The sequence below is a fragment of the Crinia signifera genome, chromosome 1, assembly GCF_055691185.1.
Source record: "Crinia signifera chromosome 1, ASM5569118v1, whole genome shotgun sequence".
In the NCBI taxonomy this organism is placed as follows: Eukaryota; Metazoa; Chordata; class Amphibia; order Anura; family Myobatrachidae; genus Crinia; species Crinia signifera.
Window position 1 is genome coordinate 479,934,168 of NC_139217.1, and position 9,046 is coordinate 479,943,213.

At 49.6% G+C, this 9,046-nt stretch overlaps 1 pseudogene; it reads right to left on the bottom strand.

Annotated features, from left to right (window-relative positions):
* Positions 1 to 220: 220 nt before the first annotated feature.
* LOC146041113 (5S ribosomal RNA) lies at positions 221 to 337 on the bottom strand (annotated as a pseudogene).
* Between the last annotated feature and the right edge of the window lie 8,709 nt (positions 338 to 9,046).

A 9,046-nucleotide genomic window follows, 5' to 3' on the forward strand; every position in this document is an offset into this window, starting at 1 on the left:
ATATAAATTAATCACTGATTACAAGGCGAAAATGATTGCTGGTATGTATCCACTTCCTAGTTATATATACATTGGTAGCATGCACTTTTGTATATTTATTACTAATGGACTAATATCACTTAAAACAGGTACAAATAGAAAATGAAATATTCTCTCATGAAAATCGACCGATAAGAAGAATGCTCCTCATGGAACACCTAGTGCTTCTGCTGTCTTGGTATGAATACAGCACCGGATATTCCCTAATGGTCTCCCAAGAGGTACTGATCTGGCCAGTCACTGCTTAGCTGCTGAGTTCGGAAGGGATCAAGCGGCACAGTGATGTATGGCAGTATAACCTGGTAGATGAGAGGGCACCAGAATGGCACGAGGAGCTCTGGCCCAAAGTAAGACCTGGTGGCACCGGAGTTGGGGCGGACCTAATTTCCCCTCCTGATGTGGCTATTAAAAGCTAAATCCTAGCCTTGTAGGTGCCAATCATCTTTAGGAGAATACAACAGAGGCAGTGTAGGGTCCACTGTGGTCATTCTAAACTGTGGTAACAGCTGTGGTGTTAGGAGTCATCAGTTATGACTCCTATCTGTCTTGCCTGTCATGGGTTATTTCTGCCTGTTTTGGGAATTGACTCTCTGGTGGCCTCCGGTGGTCAGCCTGTGACATTTCAGCCTAGTCATTTGTGTATTAACTATGCACAAGTGTGTTTTCAATCAGCCTGCTGGCCTGAATGGTGCACAGCTGCCCTAATCACCTGAGGCCTTCTTAAGGCATCCTCACCTGCTTAGCCCTGCCAGTTATAGTCTCACAGTCTGAGCTCATAGTCCTATGCTGTGTGAATGCTTGTCAGTCATAGCTCCTGGTTCCTGCCTTGTTCCAGCTCACCTGTTTGTGGAAGCATTTGGTCTCCTGGTCCTAGCTGTGCCTGATCTCCAGACTCTGTCCTGGTTCCTGGATAGCCTGCCTGTCAGTCCTGTCTGGTCCTGTGCCTTCAGGTTCTCTCAGCGTTCTCCAGTCTGCCTGTAGCTAAGTCAGGGGTTACCCTGCTGTATCCTCTGTTGAGCTTATTATATTTCTTTATTGGTCACCCCTGTGCATTGTTGCCCCCACACTGTGTGTTATCCTATCTTAATCACCAGTGTGTCCTCTTTCATTTGTGTGTCATCTCTTGAGTATTGTTACTCCCCTGGGGCGTCTGGGATTTCCCCCTCTTTTGCAGGGTTTTAGTTAGCTTGTCCCCTTGCTATCTTCCGGCCTTGACAGACACATTGTCCCATCGTAAGACCTGCCTTTAACGGAGTCTGGGTGGACCTAATTCGCCCTTACAGCCGGGGCGGTTAAAGTTGAAGACTAGCTCTGCATGCGTCCGTCAACCCCAGTCTGAGGCAACAGCGTCAGGGGTTGGCGGGGATACTCCCAGAGCCCTAACATGTGGGTTCTTACCTGGTTCATTACATTCCACTGTAACCATTCTAAACAGTGGTTATGGCTTAGACTTCACACCCAAAACCATAACAACAATACACCACACAGCAGTGTCCTTTATTCACATTATACCACACAGTGGTGTCCATTATTCACATTACACCACACAGTAGTGTCCATTATTCACATTACACACAGTGTCCTTATTCACATTATACTGTACCACACAGTAGTGTCAGTTATTCACATTACACCCCACAATAGTGTTCGTTATACACATTACACCACACAGTAGTGTCTGTTATTCACATTAAACCAGACAATAGTGTCTTATTCATATTACACCACACATTAGTGTCCTTTATTCACATTATACCAAACAGTAGTGTCCTATATTCATATAATATCACACAGCAGTGCATTGTATTCACATTACACCACACAGTAGTGTCCATTATTCACATTACACCCCAAAGTAGTGTCCGTTATTCATATTACACCCCACAATAATGTCCGTCATTCACATTACGCCACACAGTAGGGTCTGTTATTCACATTACACCACACAGAAGTGTCTGTTATTCATATTACACCACACAGTAATGTCCATTAGTCACATTTCGCAACAAAGTAGTGTTCTTTATTCACATTACACCACACAGTAGTGTTCTTTATTCACATTACACCTCACAGTAGTTGTCCATTATTTTCATTACACAGTGTCCTTTATTCACATTACACCACACAGTAGTGTACACATTGTGCAGGTATAGGTATACACACTATGCCAGGCACTCCTGTAGCACACTGTCACACCAGGGGGCTTAGTCGACGAGACTGAGACCTCTGGTGGGGACCTGGACCGGGGAGGTTGGAGAGGACCCTTGCGCATGGAGTGCGCGACAGTGCACCCAGAGCCAATAAGCAGTCAGAGGTAAAATACAACCGGAGTTTATTTGCAGATGGTTGTAATATAAACAGGCAGTAAAGTATACAGGAGAAATAACAGAGTTCATGCAGATTGCAATACTTTACAGATGTGATGTGATGTGGGATCGATGGTGGAACATCGGATGTGAAGACTGTGGGTCCGGAATGACGGACGGAAGACTTGAGCTTGACTGTGGGTCCGGAATGACGGACGGAAGCTTGGCTTGGAGATCCGGAATATCGGACTATCGATGATGATGTGGGAACATCGGATTCGGGTATCGGATATGGAAGGAGACTGTGGGTCCGGAATGACGGACGGGAGATGACTGTGGGTCCGGAATGACGGACGGAAGCAGGAGATCCGGAATATCGGACTAGCGATGAAACATCGATGGTGGATGATGCTGGAGCATCGGAAGGACCAGAGTCCTGGAGCTAGGCTTGGTCGCTGGGCTGAGAGGCAGGATCACAGGCGGTGGAATAACCTGGACTTCACAGGAGATGGAACAACCTGGAACACACTGCAGCAAGGAAGACAACACCAGCAGAGAATACACTTGTACAGAGACAAGGACAGCTGACCATACACTGGAGACAACTGAAGCACTAGCAATGGTTCTGAGAGCTCCCAGCATACTTATCCCCACTGGGTGGCCAGGATTGGCCGAGGAAGTATGACAGGGAGATCAGAACCAACAGGATTGGACAGCACAGACATGTGACTGGAAGGAACATGGCAGCCCCCATGTCTGCTTTGGCGGGAAAGTGTGTTTGTGCACACCATGCTGGATACTGGGAGCAATGGCGGCGGACAGGTGGATTGCCGTGCACTGGGGACTGTCACTGGGAGACAGGAGGCCGGCAGAGATGACGTCTGGACCGCAAGCTGAACCTGCGGAGGCACTTAGCCGGTAAGAAAGTCTGTCTGACAGCTCGGATCGTGACAGCACCCCCCCCTTTAAGGGTGGCCCCAGGACACCTTTTAGGCTTGCGGGGAAACTTGGAGTGGAACGCCCGGATGAGTCTGGGAGCATGGACATCGATGGCATTGGTCCATGATCGCTCTTCGGGGCCGTAGCCCTTCCAATCGATCAGATATTGCAGACGACATTATCGGATGTGAGAGTCCAAGATTTTACTGACCTCATATTCTGTTCCACGCTGGGTGCAAACCTTAGGAGCCTTGGGGAGCTTGGAATGAAAGCGATTCAGAACCAGCGGCTTGAGCAGCGAAATGTGGAATGTAGCTGGCACTTTCAAATAGGGCGGCAACTTGAGCTTGTAAGCTACTGGATTGACGACTCGCTCAACTGGGAAAGGACCAATATATCGGGGAGCGAACTTCATCAATGGCACTCTCAATCGAAGATTCTTGGTTGACAACCAGACACGATCTCCTGGATGGAGGGCTGGCACAGCTCTGCGTTTCCTGTCGGCAAATTTTTTGTACCTGCTTGAAGCCTTAAGAAGTGAAGAATGAATGAGCTTCCAGGATTTGACGAATTGCCGGATGGTCGTGTCGACCGCTGGAACAGAGGACACAGGTTGCAGAGTGAAGTCAGGAACTCGAGGATGAAACCCATAATTGGCAAGGAATGGAGTGACATTTGATGAAGAATGATATTGGTTATTATGGCAGAACTCTGCCCATGGAAGGCGTTGAGCCCAGTCATCTTGGGAAGAAGAGACATATGTGCGGAGAAATGCTTCAAGGTCCTGATTCACCCTCTCCGTTTGGCCATTGGTTTGAGGGTGGTAGGCTGTGGAAAACTTTAACTTGATTTGAAGCAAGGAGCACAGGCTTCGCCAGAACTTGGCTACGAATTGGACTCCTCTATCGGAGATGATTTCAAGAGGCAGCCCATGAAGTTTGAATATCTCTTTGATGAAGAGCTGGGACAGCTTGGAAGCTGACGGAAGACCGGTGAGGGGAACGAAGTGAGCCATCTTGGTGAACCGGTCAACAATCACCCAGATGGTGGTGAACTTGTCAGACTCTGGAAGATCAGTTACAAAGTCCATAGAGATATGCGTCCAAGGACGATGTGGCACTGACAGTGGCATCAATTGCCCAGGAGGAGACTGACGACTGGTCTTGTGCTGAGCACATTTAGCACAAGAGGAAACAAAGTCCTGTACATCCTGTTTGAGGGACGGCCACCAGTAGGACCTGGTGATAAACTCGTAAGTTTTCTGAATGCCTGCATGGCCAGCGAATTTTGAAGAATGCGCCCAACAGAGCAACTTCTTTCTTAGAGCTGGCTTTACATATCTTTTCCCTGTAGGGGGCGTGAGATTTAAAACTCTCGTTGCGGAGAAGGCCACTGGATCAATAATGAAATGTTGATGTGTGGACTTAGACTCACTTTCTTGCTCCCATGAGCGGGAAAGGGCATCAGCTTTTCGGTTTTGTGTCCCTGGACAGAACGACAGCTTGAAACGGAACCTGGAAAAGAAAAGTGTCCATCTGGCTTGACGGGGATTTAAACATTGAGCAGACTTGAGATACAGAAGATTCTTGTGGTCTGTGATAATTGTGATCTCATGAACAGCGCCCTCTAGAAGATATCTCCATTCTTCTAATGCCAACTTGATGGCGAGAAGCTCTTGGTCACCGATGGCATAGTTACGCTCTGCAGGCAGGAACTTACGGGAGTAGAACCCACAGGGATGAAGACGACCATCGGGCGCTTTCTGCGAGAGGACTGCCCCAACACCCACGGAGAAGGCATCAACCTCGAGAATAAAGGGCAAGGTGGTATCAGGTTGTCTTAAAACAGGAGCGGAAGTGAACCTCTGTTTCAACAGATGGAAGGCTTCGATGGCTTCTGCCGGCCACTTCGCTGGATTAGACCCCTTTTTCGTTAAGGCAGTGATGGGAGCCACAATAGACGAGAAATTACGAATGAATTTTCTGTAATAATTGGCAAAACCCAGGAAACGTTGAATACCTTTCAGCGAAGAGGGAATTGGCCAATCTTGGATGGCCTGCAGTTTTCCTGGATCCATTTGAAGACCAGAACCGGATACAATGTACCCTAGGAAGGGTATAGACTTCACCTCGAAGACACACTTCTCCAGTTTACAGTAGAGATGATTAGCTCGCAGCCGGGACAGAACCTCTTTGACCCAATAACGATGTTCTGTGATGTTATTGGCATAGATTAAAATGTCATCGAGATATACAACTACATGACGATACAGAATGTCCCGAAAAATCTCATTGACATAGTGCTGGAACACGGCTGGGGCATTGCTGAGCCCGAAGGGCATGACGAGGTACTCATAGTGGCCGTCTCTGGTATTAAACGCCGTCTTCCACTCGTCACCCTCTCGTATGCGGATGAGATTATATGCACCCCTCAGGTCGAGTTTCGTGAAGATGGTTGCACCGCTGACACGGTCAAACAGCTCGGTGATGAGGGGCAACGGATATCGGTTCTTTACTGTAATGTCATTGAGGCCGCGATAATCAATGCAGGGATGTAGGCCTCCATCCTTCTTCTTGACGAAGAAGAATCCTGCACCAGCAGGAGAAGTCGAAGGACGGATGAATCCCTTTGCCAGATTTTCCTTGATGTAATTGGTCATGGCTTGAGTCTCTGGAAGAGAGAGAGGATAGGTTCTACCTCTGGGTGGTTCTTTGCCTGGGATAAGTTCGATAGGGCAATCCCACGGTCTGTGAGGAGGTAGGACATCAGCGCCAGACTTGCTGAATACATCTGAGTACTCTTGGTAGGGAAGAGGCGGAAGGTCTGCTGCATCGGCTGAAGAATGACGAGCTGGGAGTACCTTTTGGAGACAGGTACCGGAGCAGGAAGGATCCCAGGAAAGGATTTCCGATGTCTTCCAATCAAGACGAGGATTGTGAAGACGGAGCCAGGGTAAACCCAGAACCAGAGCATGAGTGGCTCGGGGTAAAACCAGGAAGGACAAAAGTTCAGTGTGCAGGACTCCCACTTTTACTGTAAGTGGCAAAGTTCTGCGGGAGACTGTCGCATCAGGAATCCTACTGCCATCCACAGCAGTAAGGAAGACAGTCTTGGAAAGACTTTCAGTGGGCAACCCCCACTTGCGGACCAGTTCTGCAGTAACAAAGTTGCCAGCGGCACCGGAATCAAGAAGTGCGGAGACAGTCTTGAAATGCTGACCAACTTGTAGGGAAACTGGAAGGACACAATCAGTTGCTGATGGAGAGGACTTAATTACTCCTAGCCTACCCTCTCCTTGACGGGCTAGGAGGAGGAGTTTTCCTGACGCTTTGGGCATGCAGAAATTTGATGTGCAGGATCGGCACAATACAGGCAGAGCTGTGCCAACCGACGACGTCGACGTTCTCCGGGAGACAAACGGAAGCGGTTTATCTCCATTGGTTCTTCTTTGGAATGGACTGCGGGAGCAGTGGGTAAAGAAGGTGGAGGAGTTGGCACTTTAACTGGAGCGCTCTTGTGACGTTCTACAGCCCTTTCTCGGAAGCGTAGGTCTACTTTGATACACAATGATATAAGGTCATTTAGACCTGAGGGTAAGTCTCTGGTAGCGAGTTCATCCTTAATACGATCGGATAGGCCATGCCAGAAAGCTGCGTATAAGGACCCATCACACCAGAAGAGTTCAGACGCCAGAATCTGGAACTGGACCAGATATTGCCCGACGGAGCGGGATCCCTGTCTGAGGCGGAGGAGTTCAGTGGAGGCAGATGCTGATCGCCCAGGCTCATCGAAGATACGCCGGAATGTTGACACGAAGTCCTTGTAATTGGACAGGATGGCATCAGATCTTTCCCATAAGGGAGACGCCCATTCTAACGCTGCTCCACACAGGAGGGAGATGATGTAGGCGATCTTGACCCTTTCAGTAGGGAAGTTGCTGGGTTGCAGCTCGAAGTGAATCTCACACTGATTGAGAAAACCTTGACAGGTCTTGGGGTTCCCATCATACTTGGTGGGGACAGACAGATGAAGGCGAGGTGCAGCAGCCATTACAGGAGGATGAACTGGACTTGGAAGTTCTCTGACAGGCTCAGGGCCACTGAGAGTGGTCTGTAGCTTATCCAGCCGGGAAGACAGATCTTGCAGACAATGAATCACTTGGCTCTGCGCAGCCTCTTGCTGATCCAAGCGAACAGCCAGTTGCTGTACAGGGCTGGGTGGAGATGCTTGGTTTGCGGCTGGATCCATTTGGCTAGTGCTTACTGTCACACCAGGGGGCTTAGTCGACGAGACTGAGACCTCTGGTGGGGACCTGGACCGGGGAGGTTGGAGAGGACCCTTGCGCATGGAGTGCGCGACAGTGCACCCAGAGCCAATAAGCAGTCAGAGGTAAAATACAACCGGAGTTTATTTGCAGATGGTTGTAATATAAACAGGCAGTAAAGTATGCAGGAGAAATAACAGAGTTCATGCAGATTGCGATACTTTACAGATGTGATGTGATGTGGGATCGATGGTGGAACATCGGATGTGAAGACTGTGGGTCCGAAATGACGGACGGAAGACTTGAGCTTGACTGTGGGTCCGGAATGACGGACGGAAGCTTGGCTTGGAGATCCGGAATATCGGACTATCGATGATGATGTGGGAACATCGGATTCGGGTATCGGATATGGAAGGAGACTGTGGGTCCGGAATGACGGACGGGAGATGACTGTGGGTCCGGAATGACGGACGGAAGCAGGAGATCCGGAATATCGGACTAGCGATGAAACATCGATGGTGGATGATGCTGGAGCATCGGAAGGACCAGAGTCCCGGAGCTAGGCTTGGTCGCTGGGCTGAGAGGCAGGATCACAGGCGGTGGAATAACCTGGACTTCACAGGAGATGGAACAACCTGGAACACACTGCAGCATGGAAGACAACACCAGCAGAGAATACACTTGTACAGAGACAAGGACAGCTGACCATACACTGGAGACAACTGAAGCACTAGCAATGGTTCTGAGAGCTCCCAGCATACTTATCCCCACTTGGTGGCCAGGATTGGCCGAGGAAGTATGACAGGGAGATCAGAACCAACAGGATTGGACAGCACAGACATGTGACTGGAAGGAACATGGCAGCCCCCATGTCTGCTATGGCGGGAAAGTGTGTTTGTGCACACCATGCTGGATACTGGGAGCAATGGCGGCGGACAGGTGGATTGCCGTGCACTGGGGACTGTCACTGGGAGACGGGAGGCCGGCAGAGATGACGTCTGGACCGCAAGCTGAACCTGCGGAGGCACTTAGCCGGTAAGAAAGTCTGTCTGACAGCTCGGATCGTGACACACACTTGTGCACACAATGGCTGTGCTCTATCACACTGAAACACTCCCCTCCACTGCGGCCTGATCCATATCACATTCACACACTCCCTCACCCTGCAGCCAGGAGCACCAATAGAAGGGGTACTAATTACCTGGGCCCAGGTCTGATGAAGGGGTTCAGTAGGGGCTCTGCTCATCCCCCCATTATCTGGAAGCAGGAGCTGAAGCAGCTCTTCTCCTCTTTCCAGCACATGCTGCTGTGTGACAAGGGAGGGTCCTAAATGACTGTGTTTTCTGTATTTTATTGAAGGGTGCATGGCCACAGCTCCCATGATTAGGGCCCCCCCAGATAAATACATGGACCCAGCCAGGCTCTCTATTGCTCTGCCTGTGGTGTGCACTCTATCACACTGACGTGCTACCTACTAACTCTCCACCGCAGCCTAACC